Source organism: Oryctolagus cuniculus, chromosome X, assembly GCF_964237555.1.
Source record: "Oryctolagus cuniculus chromosome X, mOryCun1.1, whole genome shotgun sequence".
Taxonomy (NCBI): Eukaryota; Metazoa; Chordata; class Mammalia; order Lagomorpha; family Leporidae; genus Oryctolagus; species Oryctolagus cuniculus.
This window is the reverse complement of record NC_091453.1, coordinates 47,974,683-47,996,120: the sequence shown is the minus strand read 5'-3', so window position 1 is coordinate 47,996,120 and position 21,438 is coordinate 47,974,683. Positions and strand designations below refer to the sequence as shown.

General features: G+C 40.1%; 2 pseudogenes; one reads left to right on the top strand and one right to left on the bottom strand.

The window, feature by feature from the left end:
• The first annotated feature begins 956 nt into the window (after nt 1-956).
• On the top strand, nt 957-2,305 carry LOC127484804 (heterogeneous nuclear ribonucleoprotein D-like pseudogene; annotated as a pseudogene).
• A 2,795-nt stretch (nt 2,306-5,100) lies between these two features.
• LOC100341563 (homeobox protein OTX2 pseudogene) lies at nt 5,101-21,061 on the bottom strand (annotated as a pseudogene).
• Between the last annotated feature and the right edge of the window lie 377 nt (nt 21,062-21,438).

Below are 21,438 nucleotides of genomic sequence, written 5' to 3'. Positions count from 1 at the left end.
CAGCTGAATCACGATGACATTTCATTTCTCTGCCATCGTTGCCTGGACTGCCCAGCTGCTCCCCTGGTATTGATCTCTTTTCTCTTTCATGTAGGAATTATGTCATGCACCTGTTCCCTTCTCTGTACTGTTGCAAGAAAACATCATAATGGGGCTGGTGCTGTGGTGCAGGGGTTAAAGCCTCATCCTGCAGTGCCGGCATCCCATATGGGCTCCGGTTTGAGTCTCTGCTACTCCACTTCTGATACAGCTCTCTGCTATGGCCTGGGAAAGCAGCAGAAGATGGCCCAAGTCCTTGTGCTTCTGAACCCACATGGGAGACCCGGAGGAAGCTCTAGCTTTCTGGCTTCCGATCAGCTCACCCTGGGCCATTGCAGCCATTTGGGGAGTGAACCAGTAGATGGAAGACCTTTCTTTCTCTGTCTCTAACTCTCTGTAACTCTTTCAAATAAATAAATAAATAAATAATAAAATAAAATAAAGCATCATACCCTGTGATCTAATGTCAAGAGAACACGACCCCCATACTTTCTTATTCTCCAGAGCTTTCTGGGCATAGACATATGTGTGGGCTGATTTGAAGGGCTTAAGGAAGGTTCCTTCCTTTATTGGATTTAGCAGATACCCTTGGCCTTTAGATTGAAGTATGGAATTCTCCTGTGAAAGTGCCATTCCTTTGATTTAACAACTCATTTTCCTACATCCTCTTTTCATGCAACTCTTTTAATACATTAACACTGAGTCCTATACGTGGAAATTCACGTGTTTCCCAGATATCAGCTTCCCTATTGTAGCCAAGATTGGCAGTTGTCTCTCCACTAACAATGCCCACCTCTTTTATCAGAGCCTTAATTAGCTCAGTGGAAGATCTTGATTTGTCTAAGTCAAAAATGGTGTTTTCTTACCCTTGCTAGTAAATGGATTTAGGATGCGCCTGGCTTCTTTGACTCCATTTTAAATCCAGCTCCATACAATTCTCTGCTGCCTTTGCTGCAGCTACCCACACCACATGCCAACACCTTGCTGTCGACCACTCTGCCAAGATGGATCATGTGAACGAGTACCAAAACACACAGGAATTTGCAGGAGAATCCAAGATCAATGCAAGCAAGAATCAGCAGGATGATGGCAAAATGTTTTTCGGAGGCTTGAACTGGGACACGATTAAGAAAGATCTGACTGAACACTTGTCTCGAGTAAGTTGTATATTGTATGATGAAAACGTATCTAGTCACTGGAAGATCAAAAGGATTTGGATTTGTTTTTTTTTTTTTAAAGATGCTATTAGTGTTGATAAAGTTTTGGGCCAAAGTTTAAAGGGAAAGAACCCCCTAAAAGATTTTTTTGTGGGCAGATTGAGCCTAGATCCTTCTGAACAGCAAACAAAAGAATATTTAGGGGGACTGTTAGTTTGGCACAGCAGGTCGAGCTGCTTGTCCTTAGTGCTGGCATCCAATTTGAATGCTAGTTCAAGACCCAGCTGCTCCACTTCTGATCCAGCTCCCTGCTAATGCACCTGGGAAAGCAGTGGGAGATGGTGCCAAGTGCTTGGACCCCTGTCATCCATGTGGGAGATCCTGATGAAGCCCCTGGCTCCTGGTTTCATCATGGCCCAGCCCTGGCTGCCATAGTCATTTGGAGAGTGATCCAGCAGATGGAAGATCTCTCTCTCTCTCTCTCTCTCTCTCTCACCATCTTTGTAACTCTGACTTTCAAATAAATAAATCACTAAAAAAGAATATTTTGGATCCTTTGGAGAGACTGAAAATGTTGAACTTTCCCTGGATACAAAAACAAATGAAAGAAAAGGACTTTGTTTTATCACATATACAGATGTAGAGCCTGTAAAGAAATTGTGAGAAAGCGGGTAACATCATGTTGGTTCTGGGAAGTGCTAAATCAAATTGTACCACCTAAAAAGGCAGTGACAGAATTAGCAAAAATTACTAAGAAGTGCTAGTAGGGGTCTTGGCTGAGATCAGGGACAAAACTGGAACCAAGGATTTAGTAACTATTGTGATCAAGGATATGTAAATTACAATAGTGCCTATGGTGGTGATCAAAACTATAGTGGTTATGATGGATAAGTTTACCTGACTATATCTATAGGAACAGTAGATGTGGACAAGGATATGCTGATAACAGTGATCAACACAACACTTACAGCAAGACATCTCGAGGGGTGGCAATCACTACAACAAATGCCAGCCATGCTAAGGGAGATCTTTGGAGAAAACAGGAATGGCTAAAGGAATCCATCTTGCAGGGTAGCATTGAAGATTGGTCTTATGTTAGTCTAAGATGATTATTTTGTAGAGACTTTCTAATGTACGAGACATAAATGTGTTCGATTATACATAGTTGTCAACTAGCTTTTGCTTTTACTTTGTCCTTTGCTATCTGTGTTATGATTCAATGTGGATTTGTGTTTATTTATACAAATTTTGTTTATATGATTTCATGTTAAATCTTACATAAATGCTTACTTAATGCAAAAAAAGGATGGCCCTGTAAGCCAGTTTTGACAAATGAGACATGAGGAATCTACCCAGAAGGGAAGTCTACTCTTTTTCTCCAATAAGGAAAGATACAGCCCCTTTCTTTTTGTTGTATCTGGAGTTCTCAACAGCTGGCTTCTGCACTGACATTTGATGGAAGATAATTCTTTCTTGTGGGAGAGCCATCTTGTGTGTTGGAGGATGTTTAATAGCATTCATGCTCTCTATCACTAGATGACAATAGCATACCTTTTCAATCATAACACCAAAAAGTCTCTAAGAATTGTCAATCAATCGAAAAACTTTTTCCTTCATAGTGTTAAGTATTCATATGCTTTTCTTATGCAAATCAATTATATTCCACACCAAACCTGAATATTCGAGTCTTCTCAATGATCACCAAAAGAAGACTTTGAGGGATAATGGGTAAAAGGACTCATTATCTTCAAATGGACAGATCATTGCTTTTCAATTTAGCACTTGTATATGGATCTTAGATTTCACTCCATCCCTCCCCAAAATGTGGAATAGGTAGGACCAAGTATCAGCACATCACTAAAAATAAAAATAGCATTGGTTTACACAAGATAAGTAATTACTTTTCCTTAACATAAGAATATCCAAAGGAAGTCAGGCCAGAGCTAGGATGTCAGCTACACAGTATTATCAGAACTCAGGCACCTTCTAACTTTTTACTTTGCCACCTAAATTTGCATCCTTTGGTCATATATCCTTAAGAAGGTAGGTTCCCAGAGACTCATAAGGTTGCCAGAGATGGCTGTAATTCGGGGAGATAAAAAAATAAAGAAAAATGATACAAGTGTTCATATCATCTTTTTTAAAGTAGACTTTGGGGATTCCTCAACTCGAACAATTTCTGCTTATATATCACTCAACATAACTATATCATGTGGCCACCTCTATCTGAAAGGGAAGCTGAAGAATGTAGCATTTTGTATTAAATTAACAGACTGCAGCCCAGACAAAATTTTTCACTCTGTTGGTTATAGAGAAAAGAAATGGCTCCAGGAAACTAGCGATATAGGCTAGTTGGTACAACGCCTTCTATAAGAGTCCTGGGAGAGATGATTTTCTCCATCTTATTACAAATGCATTACCTCACTTGCCCTTACAAAAGAACTGAAAGGAAAGGAAAGCTCAGAGCTGTCAATATCATACAACTCATGGGTACTGAAATCAGGAACTAAATTAAGTTGACATGACTTCGTAGATTATTCTATATATGAATTAAGTGTCTCAGTTGATAATAGAGAATCAAAAAGATAATTGAGTCATACCTTCTCAGTTTAAAGATGGAGTTCCATACATAGAAATGGACACATAAGAAATTAGTTGAAGACGCCGGCGCCGTGGCTCAATAGGCTAATCCTTCACCTAGCGGCGCTGGCACGCCGGGTTCTAGTCCTGGTCCGGGCGCCAGATTCTGTCCCGGTTGCCCCTCTTCCAGGCCAGCTCTCTGCTGTGGCCAGGGAGTGGAGTTCAGTGGAGGATGGCCCAAGTGCTTGGGCCCTGCACCCCATGGGAGACCAGGAGAAGCACCTGGCTCCTGCCTTTGGATCAGCGCGGTGCGCACCGCGCCAGCCGTGGCGGCCATTGGAGGGTGAACCAACGGCAAAGGAAGACCTTTCTCTCTGTCTCTCTCTCTCTCACTATCCACTCTGCCTGTCAAAAAAAAAAAAAAAAAAAGCAATTAGTTGAAGAGCCAAAACCCAGGAACTCTTTCCACTACATCATGTGAGATGATTAGATAATGAATTGGTCCAGAATAGCTGGGAGGAAGGTGTTTAATGGAAAAGAACATCCTCATGATTAGCAGAGTTGATTAAAATCAGGCCCTACTGTGAGTCTCTAAAGTCCCTGATCTAGTCTTTCATTTCCTTCCCCACTTAATTTAGTGGAAGATAGAAAAGGCAAGAGATTGAAAGTCCAGAGACTCGTATTGAAATTTCAGATTCACCAGAGTTTCATTGTTTGTCATTGGGAAAGCTTCATAATTTCTCTGGAATCTCTGTTTCTCCACCTGCAAAATGGTCTGGATGCCTGTTAAGGACTCTCCCAGATCTGACACTCTGATCTTGAGATACAAGAAGCCTAGTTCCTCCTTGGAATATAGTCAGGATACAGTTCTATACTTTATAAGGTATATATAGACAGACAAGAACTAGAAATAAAGAGCAAGGAAGGAGTTGTGAATTAGCAACAGGCTGAGGAATTGAAGAGGCACGCAGGATAGAAAATGGAGCCTGTTTGGAAGAAATAGAGCCAACATACTCTTGTGAATCCAAAAAGAGCCCACTACCAGAAGGTTAGTGCAAGGCTCTTGTCAGGGCTAACAATACAGCCAAAGTAGTCATGGATTATTTTGTCTGCACTGCCCATTAGCAGAGGTTTTAAAATTGCTGAACCATTCCCTGTGATTAGGCAACAGAAAGTATAAGGATCATTATAAATGTAATGCTTAAATGGAGGCTTCTCTGGCTAGTGTGCTGGAGAGTAGGCAACGCCAGGCTGGTTATATAATTTCCCAGAACCCTTGAAAGGCTCTGAAGAGATCCCATTGATTCCTATTCTTTTTCCATGATCATGTTGATTCTATTTCATTGTTCCTCACCTTCAATGGGCTTTTAATAAACTGCATTTCATCATTTTGGTCATTATGCTGTGCAACAGCCCCAGTAGAAATGAGAGCATTTACATTATAGCTCTGAGGATTTTGGAAAGGGGTGGAGAGTGAGTCAGAGCTTAAAGGTAAAAATAGAAAACAAGAGAATAAAATGTTTAGAAAGGATTAGGACATCTGCCTGGGTTTACTATTCAATATTTCACATCCTTTCGTTCCTGAGTTTAAGTTTTCTCATCAATAAAGTAAGAAAACTTGCCTGCATCGTGGACTTGAAAATGTTGTTGCAAGGTCCTCTGGAGCATGGAGTTTTTCAGGAGTGAGCCTTAAAGTGTGTGTGTTTATTTTTTGTAAGACTTCGTTTTTTTAACTATAATTTTTGATTCCTAGGTATGAGAAAGTGGAGCGAGATGGTTAATTAGAGGAAGTAAACATTTGTGCCTCTCACATAAAAAGACTACAACAATGAGTGAACCATGTTCTAACTGCAGTATCTGACAGTGCAGCAGAGAACCAGTGCAGATCCTCCGGAGCACGCAGATTTGGAATGGCCACATAGAGATGGAAATGGACCCCCCCCCCACACCTCTGCCATCCCTTTTGCTCAGTTGGGAACAACTTGGGATTCAGAGGGAAATCTCCAGGAGGGGAAAAAAAGTAAGCAAGAATAACCCACCAGTCTCCAGTTAAACCACAGATAGACACCTGCAGCTTTTGTTTCTGGGGAATCTTGCAATCTTCACAGTCCCTGAGCCCTGCCTAGGGAGCTGCCTTGAGTATACATATTGAACCACTCTGAAGAAGGAGCCCACATTGTGTCTCGCCTCTGCCACCCACCCCATGATATGGGCTATTATTTTATGGTACCGTCTTGAGATCTGAACCGCTATTACAGGTTTTCTGTTCTGGAAGCCAGTAGCTGCTGCAGCACCCCATCACTGAGGCTTCACCACCACTATACTGCACACATACACACTCACACACACACACACACACATACACACATGGGTGGCTGTTAACACCCTGTCTCTGACTCTGGGAAGCCTAGGCCCAGTGTAATGGCAATGAGCATTGTACCTGAATATATATGGTACCCTAACCCCCTAGGGAATAGACAACTTCCAAGGAGGAAGTTAAGTATGACTCAATGGAGAAAACCAGGCCCCTCAGGAATCCTACCTTAGCAAAGAGGAGGCTGTATGTCACCCAGGAGCCTGTGGTGACATCACCCTCAGTGTTGAGAGGCCACATGTCACCCAGCAGAGAGCAGCCAGCTAGCCACCGTGCACCCAGGGGCCCATAGTGACCTAGGGGCCCATACTCTACCTTTCAGAGACTAGTTAACTCCTGAAAACCTAGGAACCCATGGCAACACTGTCCCCAGTGAAGAGAGATTCATAAGTCAACCAAAAGAGACTAGTCAGTCCCTGAGCCCACACCCAGTAGGTAGGCCATACTCAATCCATGGTGAGCAGCCTCACCATACCTTTGGCATGAAGTCCTTCTGTCCCCACTGAGGAGGCTACACTCAACCCAGCAGAGAAACTACACAGATGTCTACAAAACAGGCCACAGAGGCACTTGCAGGCATTGCTGATATTGATAATGGCTGAGGAAACTGCATGGAGATTATGGTGCTGTAATTATCTGAAACCAAAACCAACACCCCTACCCAAGAAGCACCCTAAGAAAAATCCACACCTGAAAATATTTCCACACAAAAATCCATTTCACAAACACAGAATATGTGACCCCTCTACCCAATGCACACATATCAATGCAAGGACATAGGACACATCAAAAAGCAAGGAAACATGAAACCACAAGGAACAATAAATCTACAGTAACTGAACCAAAGGAAGGAGTTCAAAATAGTAATCTGAGAGAAACCGAGAGAGATACCAGATAATACAGACAGGAAATTCAGTGAAAGCAGGAAAGCAATTCATGATCTAAATGAGATATTCAACAAGGAGATAAATACTGTTATATCAAAGAAAACAAACTGAAATGTTGGAGGTGAAGACCTCAAGGAATGACATAAAATCACAAATGAGAGCTCCCTATGTCACAAAAAGGAAAGAATTTATTAATCTGAAGACATGTCTTTTGAAATAACCAAGTCAGAAGGAAAAACAAAAGCAAAAACAAAAGAATGAAAAAGGTTAAAGAAAGCCTCTCAAACCATTAAGCAGTTATTCTAATTATGAACATTCAAAAGGGAGAAGAGATGGTGAAAGGCATAGGAAGACTTTTTAACAAAATAATAACTGAGAACTTCTGAAGTCTTGGTAGAGACATAAACCTTAAGATCTACAAATCTTGGGGTTGATGCTGTGGCGTTGCAGGTAAAGCTGCCATCTGCAGTGCTAGCATCCCATACGTGCACTGATTTGAGCCCTGACTGCTACATTTTCGATCCAGCTCCCTGCTAATGCGCCTTGGAAAGCAGTGGAAGATGGCCCAAGTACTTGGGCCCCTGCCACCCAGGTAGGAGACCCAGAAGAGTTTCCTGGCTTCTGGCTTCAGATCAGCCCAGCTTGGCCATTACGGCCATTTGGGGAGTGAATCAGTGGATGGAAGATTCTCTCTCTCTCTCTCTCTCTCTCTCTCTCTCTCTCTTTCTGCAACTCTGCCTATATGCAATGAAATTGGAAATTTATATGCTGGACTCATACAAGATTGAATCATGAAGAAAGACAAAACCTGTAACAAAACATCTCCCATTAAAGAAAACTCCATTACCTACTAGTTTCATTAACATTTACCAAACACTTAAATAGGAAGTAATATCAATTCTTAAATGATTTCAAGACATTGAAGTAGAGCAAATTCTCTCAAACTCATTTTCTGAGGTCAGCATCATCCTGATACAAAAAGAAAACAAAAATACAATTAAAAAGGAAAACTACAGGCTGATATTTCTGATGAACAGAGAGGCAAAAATTGGCAACACAATACCAGAAAACTGAATTCAGTAGCACATAAAAGACATTAGCCTCTAATATCAAGGGGATTCATCCTAGGATTTAGAGTGATTTTGAGTGATATGGAAATAAGGATTTAGAGTGTTATGGAAATCAATAAATATGATGCATCACATTAGGAGAACCAAGGACAAAACAATATGATTGTCACAATAGATACAAAAAAGCATTGGAGAAATTCAATAACCATTTATGATACAGATGCTCAACAAATTAGTTTATAGAAGTAGTATATCTTAACATCATAGAGACAAGATTATGAGAAGCCCACAGCTTATAGCATACTGACTGGGGAAAGGTTGAAAGCTTTTCCTCTAAAATCTAAGAAGCGCAGGCATTGATAGGATAAGAAGATAGGTGAATTTACACCAAAGTAAGAAACTTCTGCACAGCAAAAGGACAATGAAAAAAATGGAGAAATAACCTACACAATGGGGGACAATATTTGTAGGTTATGCATTCTATAAGGGCTACTGCCATAAGGAAACTCAAACTTTTCTTTTTTTAAAATATTTTATTTATTTATTTGAGAGGTAGCATTACAGACAGTAAGAGGAAGAGACAGAAAGGTCATCCATCCGTTGGTTCACTCTCCAAATGGCCACAATGACTGGAGCTTCACCCATCTGAAGCCAGGAGCAAGGTGCTTCTTCCCAGTCTCCCACGTGGGTGCAGGGGCCCAAGGACTTGGGCCATCCTCCACTGCTATCCCAGGCCATAACAGAGAGCTGGATTGGAAGAAGGGCAGCTGGGACTAGAACCAGTGCCCATATAGGATGCCTGCGCTGCAGGCGGAGGATTAACCTACTGCGTTACGGCGCTGGCCTCAAACTTTTCAATAGTAAAACAAAGCACAACAAATATATTTTTTTTAATTAAAAAAATTTTTTTTGACAGGCAGAGTGGACAGTGAGAGAGAGAGACAGAGAGAAAGGTCTTCCTTTGCCGTTGGTTCACCCTCCAATGGCCGCTGTGGCCGGCGCACCGTGCTGATCTGAAGGCAGGAGCCAGGTGCTTATCCTGGTCTCCCATGAGGTGCAGGGCCCAAGCACTTGGGCTATCCTCCACTGCACTCCCTGGCCACAGCAGAGGGCTGGCCTGGAAGAGGGGCAACCGGGACAGAATCCAGCGCCCCGACCGGGACTAGAACCTGGTGTGCTGGCACCGCAAGGCAGAGGATTAGCCTAGTGAGCCGCGGCGCTGGCAGCACAACAAATATTAATGTAATTTTTAAAGGACAAAATATTTGAGCAGACATTTCTTTGTTAAAATATTTTTGGAGAGCAGGTGCTATGGTGTGGTGGGCTAAGTCACTACCTGCAATGCTGGCATCCCATGTGAGTGCTGCTTTGAGTCCCTGCTGCTCCTCTTCCTATCCAGCCCCTGATACTGTGTGTGGGGAGGCAAAGTGACATGAGTGCTTGGGCCCCTGACAGCCACGTGGGAGACCCAGATGGAATTCTAGGTTCCTGGCTTCCACCTAGCACAGCCCTGACCATTATGGCCATTTGGAGAACAAACCAACAGTCGGAAGATCTCTCTTTCTCTCTCTCTCTCTGTCTCTCCCTCTCTCTGTGACTCTTTCAAATAAATAAATACTTCTTAAAAAATATATATATATATGTGATTTTTTGTGTTTATGGGGTATAGTGTTAAATTTTAACACATATGTATGATGTGTAGTGACCAGATCAAGGTAATTGGTACATCCACTACCTCAAAAATAATTTATTTGTTAGAAGTATTTAAAATATTCTCTATTAGTTCCTTTGAAATACACAATTAATAACTGCCAACCATTATGATTCTACTGTGTAGAATATTATAAATTACTATAGCTTTAGAACACTAGAAGTTAGGTTTTTTTAAAAAATTTATTTTATTTATTTGAAAAACAGAGTTACAGAGAGAGGTAGGGAGAGAGAGAGAGAGAGAGAGAGAGAGAGAGGTCTTCCTTCTGCTGGTTCACTTCCCAAATGGCCACAATGGCCAGAGCTAAGCCAATCTGAAGCCAGGAGCCAGGAGCTTCTTCCAGGTCTCCCACATGGGTGCAGGCACCTAAGGACTTGGGCTTTCCTCTGCTGCTTTCCCAGGCACATTAACAGGGAGCTAGACTGGAAGTGGAGCAGCCAGGACTCGAACTGGCACCCATATGGAATGCTGGTGATGCAGGCCGGGACTTTGTACCACAGAGCCGGCCCCTAGAATTTAGTTTTACAATTAAATTGCACACCTGTACTCATTAACATCCTCTCTCCATCTTTCCCATCCCCTCCACACTATAAAATACCCAGTAAACAATATTCTACTCTTTACTTCTATTATATCAATATTTTAGCTTCCACATAGGAATGAAAACTTATAGTATTTACATTTCTGTGCCTGATGTATGTTAATACAAATGTCTTCCCGTTATATTTATGTTGCTTCAAATGATAGAATTTTATTCCTTTTTTAAATGGTTGAATAATAATTCCATTATATATATATATATATATATATATATATATATAGCGTATTTTCTATGTCCACATGCTAATAGATACTTAGGTTGGTTCAATTTCTTGGCTATTGTGAATGATACTATAATAACCATGCAAGGTTAAATGTCTGTTTGACATTTGGATTTCATGCTCTTTGGATATATCCTTTCAGTAAGTTTCTTCCTCAAAATCCTACTATGGTTATGGTCAAGGCCAGGAGCCAGGAACTCATTCCAGGTCTCCCATGTGGGTGGCGGGGACACCACTACTGTAGCTATTACCTGCTTCTTCCTAGGATCTGCATTGGCACAGAATTAGAATCAGGAGCCAGAACCAGGGATTGAACCCAAGTACTCCGATATGGAATATGAGCATCTGAATCAACATTTTAACTGTTGGGATAAATGTTCACATCCTCACCATGGGTTTTATTTACATTTCTCTGATACTTTGTGATGTTGAGCATTATTTTTTCCCAAAGGCACTGTCTGCAGTGCTGGCATCCCATATGGGCGCTGTTTGGATTCCTGGCTGCTCCATTTCTATTCTAGCTCCCTGCTAATGTGCCTGGGAAAGCAGCAGAAGATGACCCAAGCACCCATGTGGGAGACCCAGAAAATGCTCCTGGCTCCTGGCTTTGGCCTTGGCCCAGCCCGGGCAGCTGCAGTCATTTAGGCAGTGAACCAGTGGATGAAAGATGTCTCTCTCTCTCTCTCTCTCTCTCCCTCCTCTCTCTCTCTCTCTCTAAGCTTGTCTTTCAAATCAATCAATCAATAATTTTTTTTAAAGAGAAATGTCTATTCAGGCCATTTACAGAGATATAGTAACCCAAATAGCACAACACTGGGATAAAACAAACACACAGAACACTGGAACAAAATAAAGAATCCAGAAATAGGTCTACATATTTATAGGCAACTTATTTTTGGCAATAGCAAAAAGAATATACCTTGGAGAAAGGAAAGTCTCATCAATAAATAGTGGTGGGAAACTTAGATATCCAAATGCAGAAGTGTGGAACTAGTTTCCTGTCCTCAAAATATACAAAAATGAATGGAAAATGGATCAAAGATTTAAATAAATGGCATGTAAATTTGAAACTACTAAAGGAAATGTAGGGAAAATGTGTTTGGATATTGATCTAGGTAAATATTTTATGGATATGCCCCCCCAAACAAAAAGCACAAACAAACAACAATAGCAAAAATTGACAAATGGGATTACATCAACCTAAAAAGCTTCTGAGTAGACATTTAACAAAAAAGACATAAAATGGGCTACAGGTACATGAATATATGCTCAATATCACTGATCATCAGGGAAATGCAAATCAAAACTGCAATGAAATATAATCTTACTCCATTTAGAATAGCTATTATACAAAAGACCAGAAGTAACAAATGCTGATGAGGCTGTGGGGAAAGGATGACACTGCTAATGGGACTATAAATTAAGTTATTACAGCAATCAGCATGGAATTTTTAAAAAAAAAACTTCAAATGGAACTGCCATGTTATACAGCAACCTGAAATAAAATGAAATTATATAGAAGTGGTGTATATCCTTTGCTTATTGAAGCACTATTCTCAATAGCTAAGACTTGGAATCAACATAAATGTTCAACAAGAATGAATTGATAAATAAGATGTGGTATATGTGCACCATGGAACAGTCAGCCATAAAGGGATGACATTTTGTCATGTGCAACAATATCCACAGACCTGGAGGATATTGTGTTGAGCAAAATAAGCCCAATACAGTATGACAAATATGGCATGGCCTCCCTCATATGTAGAACCTAAAACACTTCATCCTTTATAAGCAGGGAGTAGAATCATGGTTATATTGGGGAATGAATGAGGAAAGAAAGACTGGGTAAAGGTTGTATATGGGTACAAAATTATAAATAGATAGCAGGAAAAAGTTCTGATGCTCTTTTGAAGAGTAGGGTGACTGTAGTTAACAATAATGTCTTATACGTTTTAAAATACCCAGAAGAGAGTTTTTTAATGCTTGCACCAAAAAAGGTGACAGCTACACTAATTATTCTGATTTTGCCATTACATAATGTGTACACGTATCAGATTAAACTGTGCTCCATGCATATGTATAATTAAAGAATATTTAATTACTTATAAATATTACTGAAAATTTGCACATAAAATGTGCCTCACCAAGAGTAATTTTACTCAAAAGTATAAAATAAGTTCACTAATTTTCTCTAAGTGTTTTGATTATGTTTTTCAGATTTATTTTATTTGGAAGGCAGAGTTACAGAGCAGGAGAGAGGGCAAAAGAGAGAGAGTGCTCTTACATCTCCTGATTCATTTCCCCAAATGGTAGCAATGGTTGGTGCTGGGCTAGTCTGAATCCAGGAGCCAACAGTTTCATCTGATCTCCCACGTTGGTGGCAGGAGCCCAAACACTTTGGCATTCTTCTGCTGTTTTTCTCAGGTGCATTAGTATGGAGCTGATTGGAAGTGGGGCAGCTGGGACCCAAACTGGTGCCCATATATGATCGTGGCATGAGAGGCAGCAGTAAATACTTGAGGGGCTGGTCTGGCGCTGTGTCGTAGTGGGTAAAGTCGTTGTCTGCAGTGCCGGCATCCCTTATGGGTGCTGGTTCGAGACCCTGCTGCTCCACTTTCAATTCAGCTTTCTGCTGTGGCCTGGGAAAGCAGTAGAAGATGGCCCAAGTCCTTGGGCCCCTGCACCATGTGGGAGACCCAGAAGAAGCTCCTGGCTCCTGGCTTTGGAGCGGCAGAACTCTGGCCATTGCGGCCAATTGGGGAGTGAACCAGTGGATGGAAGACCTCTCTCTCTCTGTCTCTCTCTCTCTCTCCTTCTCTCTCTGTGTAACTCTGACTTTCAAGTAAAATAAATGAATCTTTAAAAAAATTAATATTTGAAAAACTTCAGCATCAAAGAAACAAAGATGCTAAAAGTAAAAGGATGAACATAGCCTGTGGAAATAATCAAAAAGAGCTGAGATGGCAATACTTATTGTAACTTAAAGTTTGTTTAAAAATGCTACAAAAGGCCAAGAACAGTTTTGTTATTTAACTTTCATAGTGTTTTATTTACTGATTTCTCTGAAACATGCCAAAATTCATATTGATAAATGGAACTTTCCATAATAAAATGTTGCTCTACATAGGGTTGTGGGTGGGAGGGACGTTATGGGGGGGGAAGCCATTGTAATCCATAAGCTGTACTTTGGAAATTTATATTCATTAAATAAAAGCTAAAAAAAATTTTAATATAGCGCCTTCATTTCACTCTTGATGAAACAACATTTGAACATTACATTCAGGTGGTAACATCAGATTACAAATATAAGGTAAACATAAAATAATATCATACTTCTGGTTTAGTGGAAATCATAACAGTTGTGAAAGACGTACTCATCACTTTGGTTAAGTGAACAGAGAAAATGGGCAGAGGTATGTCAAAAGTATACAAAGATGTAACAGTTCAAATAATCCTTAGAACTTCTGAAAAAATTTAGATAGGAAATATATAGTAAATATGTCTGTAACATGATGGTTTCAATCCGTTATAGTGATTCTCATTCTGTTCATGTGTTCAAACAACTACTACTTCTTTTGATCAATGAAAACAGGACTCATTGTCACTGCTTAATAAACTGATGATACTTGAATCTCTTATATTCAGAAATATAGTTTCAATTTGGAAAGATTAAGGTAAAATATACCTGTTACTCATAATTTCTTCTAGGTATAATTGAGACTACACTACATAATCAGTTATGCTAATATGCAGTTTATTCAAGTTATCATATTTTATAGTTATTTGTCATCAATAGCACAAACTGTATGCTCCAAAACAAATATAAAACAGCAAAAGGTTGCAATTATAGTTTATAATGACAAAACAGTCTATCATGAAGGTATAGCAATTATAGACAAACACACACCTAAAAAAGGGTCCTGAAAGTATATGTGCCAAAAAGTGACAGAACTAAAGAGAAAAATGGAGAGTTTTACAGCAATAGATGGAGAAAATAATATCCAACTTTCCACAATGGCTAGAAACAATAGAGAGAAGACAAAAAAAATAGTGAACTTGTTCAACACTATAAACCAATTTAAGCTAGCAAACATATAAGAACATTCCACTCAACCACAAAATACATATTTTTCTCAAGGGCGCATATAATATTTTCCAGGATAAAGCATGTAGTAAACCATGAAATTAAGTATAAACATTAGAAGTATTAGAATAATTTGGAGTATCATAAAGTAGTCATGAAATGGAAATTAAAAAACATGGAATATAAAACATGCATACTTATACAGTCAAGGTGTCAAAGGTGACATCACAAAAGAGATTATAAAGTATTTTTAGAGGAGTGATAAAACAAACATAATGCATCAAAAAACACAGGATATGGCAAAAGCAGCATGTGTAGGGAAGTTAATAGCACACTAAGCTAATCCTCCGCCTGCGGCGCCGGCACACCGGGTTCTAGTCCCAGTCGGGGCGCCAGATTCTGTCCCGGTTGCCCCTCTTCCAGGCCAGCTCTCTGCTGTGGCCAGGGAGTGCAGTGGAGGGTGGCCCAAGTGCTTGGGCCCTGCACCCCATGGGAGACCAGGAGAAGTACCTGGATCCTGCCATCGGATCAGCGCGGTGCGCCGGCCACAGCGCGCCAGCCACAGCGTGCCAGCGACGGCGGCCATTGGAGGGTGAACCAACGGCAAAAGGAAGACCTTTCTCTCTGTCTCTCTCTCTCACTGTCCACTCTGCCTGTCAAAAAATAAAAATAAAAAATAAAAAAATGCATTAAGAAAGATCTCAAATCAACACACAAAATTTCCACATAAAGAAACATAAAAGTAAATTAAATCCAAATATAAAAGAAGGAAAGAAAGAATAAAAATTAGTAGAAATTAATGAAATAAGAACCAGCAAATGAATAAAGTGAATTCATACAAGTTGTTTGGAAAGATCAACAAAATTGATAAATCTTTAGCAAGGGTAAATAAAGAAAAAGAGGGAAGATCTAATTGCTACAATTACAAATGAATTTGAAGACATAATCACAGACTTTAAAGAAATAAAAAAGATTATAATATAATACTGTGGACAGTTGTGCACCAAAAATTAGTTAACATAAATTTAATGGACAAATTCCACAAACTACCAAAGTCACTCAAGAAAAAACAGGAAATCTGAGCAGACTTAACAAGTAAAGTGACTAAATTAGTTATCAAAAACAGGGGCCAGCACTGTGGAGCCGTTAATAGCTTGTTAAGCCACTGCCTGTGACACCAGCATCCTATATGAGTCCCAGCTGCTCCACTTCTGATCCAGGTCCCTGATAATGTGCCTGGAAAAGCAGTGGAAGATGGCCCAAGTGCTTGGGACCCTGCCATCCATTTGGGAGACCTGGATGGACTTCCAAACTCCTGGCTCAAGCCTGGCTCAGGCCCAGCTGTTGCAGCCATTTGGGGAGTGAACCAGCAGATGGAAGATATCTCTATCTTTCTCTCTGTCTTTCCCTCTCTGTAGCTCTGAATTTCAAATAAATAAATAAAAATGAATGAATGAGTGAATGAATGAATAAATAAATAAGTAAAATCTTTTGTTAAAGCCTTAATGCCAACAAAGAAAAGCCCAGGATCACACAGCTTCCCTGGCAATTTCCACCAGATATTTAAAGAATTGATACCAAAACTTTTCAAACCGTTTCAGAAAAACAGGAACACTTCCTAAATCAGCATCAGCGCCACCTGATCCACTTGATACCAAAGCTAGATAAAGTCATAACAAGAAAATTAAAGATCAATACTCTTAATGAATACAGATGAAAACAATCTCAACAAAATACTAGCAAATTGAATCCAGCAGAAATTTAAAAGGAGTATATGCTACCACCAAATGTGATTAATCCCAAAACTGCAAGAGCATTTCCATATACAAACACAATCCATGTAATATGCTACATTAGCATTTCATAAGTGCAACTTTAAATATTTATTTATTTATTCAAAAGAGTTACACAGAGAGGGGGGGGGAAGAGAGAGAAAGAGAGAGAGAGAGAAAGAGAGAGAGAGAGAGAGGTCTTTCATCCGCTGGTTGACTCCCCAGTTGGCCACAATGGCTGATCTGAAGCCAGGAGACAGGAGCTTCTTCCAGGTCTCCCATGCAGATGCAGGGGCCCAAGGACTTGGGCCATCTTTTACTGCTTTCTCAGGCCATAGCAGAGAGCTGGATGGGAAGTGGAGCAGCCGGGTCTCAAATTGGTGCCCATATGGAATGCCAGCACTTCAGACCAGGCTGTTAACCTGCTGTGCCACAGCACCGGCCCCATCTTTAGGAATATAGTTATTTTTGTCACCATACCCGCCCTCCCACCCACACTCCCACCACACCTCCTCCTCCCTCTCCCCTTCCCAATCCCATTCTCCATTAAGATTCATTTTCAATTAACATTATACACAGAAGACCAACTCTATACTTAGTAAAGATTTCAACAATTACACACATACACACACAAACTGAGAACTAGTTTTACAGTTAACTCTCATAATACAACTCATTGAGGACAGAGGTCCTGCATGGGGAGTTAGTACACAGTGACTCCTGTTGTTAATTTAACCATTAACACTCTTATGTATGATGTCAGTGATCACCTGAGGCTATTGACATGAGCTGCCTAGGCTATGGAAGCCTTTTGAACCCACAAAATCTGTCAGTATTTAGACAACACCATAAGCAAAGTGGAAGTTTTCTCCTCCCTTTAGAGAAAACTATATCCTTCTTTGATGGACATTTCTTTCCGCTGGGGTCTCACTCACAGAGATGCTTCAGGTAGAACAATTTTTGCCACAGTATGTTGGCTTTAAATGCCTGAAATGCTCTCATGGGCTTTTCAGCCAGATGGACCAGGAAGCCCTAAGGGCTGTTTCTGAGGTCAGAGTGTTACTTAAAGTGATTGTCATTCTATGAGGCTGCTGTGTGGACTGCTTCCTATGTTGGAACATTCCTTCCTTTTTAATTCTACCTATTATTATTATCAGACACTTGATCCTATTTATATAATCACCTTAATACTTAATCCTATCTATATGTTCACTGTAATACTTAATAGGATCACTTTAACAATATGGCATTTTTACCACCCAGCTTAATGGGTTTTGGGGTCTCATGACAAGTTTTTAAACTGAACCTTTAGAAGGTAAGTCCATAGGAATGTATGCAGAACTATACAGCTTTACAGTTATAAACTTTCTCCTCCCTCTCTTATTCCCACTCATTCTTTTACTGAGATCCATCTTCAGTTGACTTGGCACACATATGATTTACTTTATGTTATGCAAAGAGTTCAACAAATAGTATGAAGAGAATAAATAAACAAGAAAAAGAACCTGTTCCTTGACAGTCAAGACAAGGGCAGCTCAAGTCATCCCTTCTCAAACTGTCAATTTCATTTCTACAGATTTCGTTTTAGATGCTCTATTAATTTCACAAATCAGGGAGAACATATGGTATTTGTCCCTTTAGAACTGGCTTATGTCACTAAGTATGTTTTCCACATTCATCCATTTTGTTGCAAATGACCGAATTTCATTTCATTTTGTGTTACTGCTGTGTAGTATTCCATAGTGTACATATCTCATAATTTCTTTATCCAGTCTTTGGTTGATGGGCATTTAGGTTAACTCAATGTCTTAGCTATTCTAATTGAGCTGCAATAAACATGGGGGTACAGATAACTCTTTAATTTACTGATTTCATTTCCCTTGGGTAAATTCCAAGGAGTGGGATGGCTGGGTTATATGGTAGGGATATATTCATATTTCTGAGGAATTTCCATACTGTCTTCCACATTGGCTTTACCAGTTTACATTCCCATCAACAGTGAATTAGATTACCTTTTTCCCCACATCCTCACCAACATTTGTTGTTTGTTGATTTCTGTATGAAAGCCATTCCAACTGGGGTGAGGTGAAACCTCATTGTGATTTTAATTTGCATTTCCCTGACAGGTAGTATCCTGAACATTTTTTCACATGTCTGTTTTCCATTTGGAGTTCCTCTTTTGAAAAATGTCTGTTTAAGTCCTTAGCCCATCTCTTAACTGAGTTGTTTGTTTCGTGGGGTTTCTTGATCTCTTTGTAGATTCTTGATATTAATCCTTTATCATTTGCATAATTTTCAATAATTTCTCCCATTCTGTCAGCTGTCTCTTCACTTCCTTGTTTCATTTGCCGTACAGAAATGTCTGTTTGATGTAATCCCATTTGATCATTTTGTTTTTGATTGCCTGTGCCTCTGGGGTCTTTTCCAAGAGCTCTTTGCGTGTTTCAGTGTCTTGCAGGGTTTACCCAATGTTCTCCAATAATTTGGTGTTGTTGAGTCATAGATTTAGATCTTTAATTCATGTTGAGTGGATATTTGTGTAAGGTGTAGTGTAGGGGTCCAGCTTCATACTTCTGCATGTGAAAATCCAGTTTTCCCAGCACCATTAGTTGAAGAGATTGCCTTTGCTCTGGGGATTGGTTTTAGCTCATTGGTCAAATATAAGCTAGTTGTAGATGCTTGGATTGATTTATGGCATCTCTATTCTTTTCCATTGGTCTATCTATCTATTTTTGTACCAGTACCAGGCTATTTTGATTATAACTGCCCTGTAGTATGTCTTTTGTTTTTGTTTTTGTTTTTGTTTTGCTAGAGTCCTTTTAATATAATTATACAGATCTGCCAAATCCAGGAAGAAAAGGCTTATGCATATATAACTTTTCAAGCTAGCATCTGCAAACATAAATAACAATGATCTTGGTTTAAGAAAGCATCAGGATCAGAGCAATTGACTGACGTAGCTTCAATGCTAGGCTTACCAACAGTAAAGTACAGATGAGTTAGCATCCTTGTTCCTCTTCTTACTCTCCTTGTCCAGAGGCATGATGCCAGGAAGTTTCAGTGCAGCTCACTTTCAGCCGCAGGTCATCCTTTTTTAGGTAGCACTTGGTTGCTCTGAATTTTGCTTATAATTACTACATATTTAATCACAGAAGAATTCCTGCAGAGGTGTAGTTCATGGTTGCATACAAGAACAGATTACAGTGTTGAAGTCTAGCACAGATAAAAAAACACAGATGTATAATTTATATAAGACACACACTCATTGTCTCTTAAACTACACATTGATTCCTTATGAACATTATTTTTTAAAAAAAATGAATTAGTGCATCTAGGATAATCAGACACACAATTAGTATAGCCCTGGAAAAGTTTTCAGTGCCAAATACCAGTTGGTCATGAAATGTGAATGAGCTTGAAATTAAAAAAGAAAGAAATGCAAATGAGCTTGAGATACTGTTCATTCCTAGGATTAAACCAAAGGATTGGCTAAAACATTGGAACACCTCTGCTTAAGAAGGCTAGGACCTTGCCTCCCTTCTCACACAACTTAGTTTTGTTTGATCTTATTTATTTTTGCTGGTGTTTGACCGTACATGGCTACAATGGTTTTGATCACTTTGCAAATCAGGAAAGCCAATAATCTAAAACTATTGCAGGATCTTAAGTAGATTGGCTTGTCCATTTCAGGTTGCTAATTGGCAGGCCCCTCTAAGGCCCTTCATTTTTCCTGTGATGCCTCCTGGAACTTTGGTCAGAGGAGTCTGAGCATCATTCCATCTTTTAATCAATGCCTGGCTAAAACCCACCAAAAGAGGTTCTATAGGTCCTCACCAAACCTGAAATTTCCATGAGGATATCTGATCTTTATAGTTCAAGCAGTCAGCCTTGAAGTTAAGCTTTCAGGAGGCAGTTTGGTCCTTATAATCCAAGCATTCAGTGGTTGAGTTAAAACCCAAGCTTGAAGCTGCATATCCCTGGGTGGAAAGAGAAGCTAGGGACTGGTTGAGATGGCTGTAACTGCTTTGGTACCCATGAGACTGAGTGTGGCCCTAGGTCTAGGAAGCTGATGATGCATAGGTGTCAATTAAGATCCACAGTCCATGCCCCCAAAGTAGAAGTTGAGTTAGCATATCCTTGACTATAAACTGAAGCCTTAGTATAGGTCATGGGATAGGACCTCAGCATGCAGGAAGAGGAGGTGGACAAGGAGTCTGACAGTGGGGAGATGGAAGTTGGGCTCCAGATAGACATAGGAGCACTGCTGCTGGCAATGGTTGAAACAGAGGTGCTAGAGGGGGGAGTGATTTGACCTCTTGTTCCACTCTCTGAATTCACTTCCCGAGTTGGAGACAACTTTTGGACAGGTCTCACTTTGTTCTGACTACCATTATGTTTCTGTTGCTGTTGTTGGCAACACTTAGCTCTTTGATTCTTAAACCACACCTGTACCCTGCACTCAGGCAGGTTGATTTTCAGTGCCACCTCCTCTCACATGAAAATATCTGGGTACCAAGTCTTGGCAAGGAGTGCCTCCAGCACATCCAGCTGTGCCCAGTTGAACATGGTCCACTCCCAGCGCTGCTTCCAAGGGGGTAGAAACCCAAGCTCCAAAATCAACCCCCAAACCACAGCGCAAACAAAAATGTCATTCTGGGAATTATTGTGTGCCTCAATACCGCTCCCAAGGCTTAACATTCCAAGGGCTTGTAGTATGTCTTGAATCTGGCATTGTGGTGCCTCTGGCTTTGTATTTGTTGTGTAAGATTGCTTTAGGTATTCGAGGTCTCCTGTGTTTCCATATGAATTTCAGCATCATTTTTTCCACATCTGAGAAGAATGTCTTTGGTATTTTGATTGGTATTGCATCAAATCTGTAAACTGCTTTCAGTAGAATGGACATTTTGATGATGTTGATTCTTCCAATCCAAGCACATGGAAGA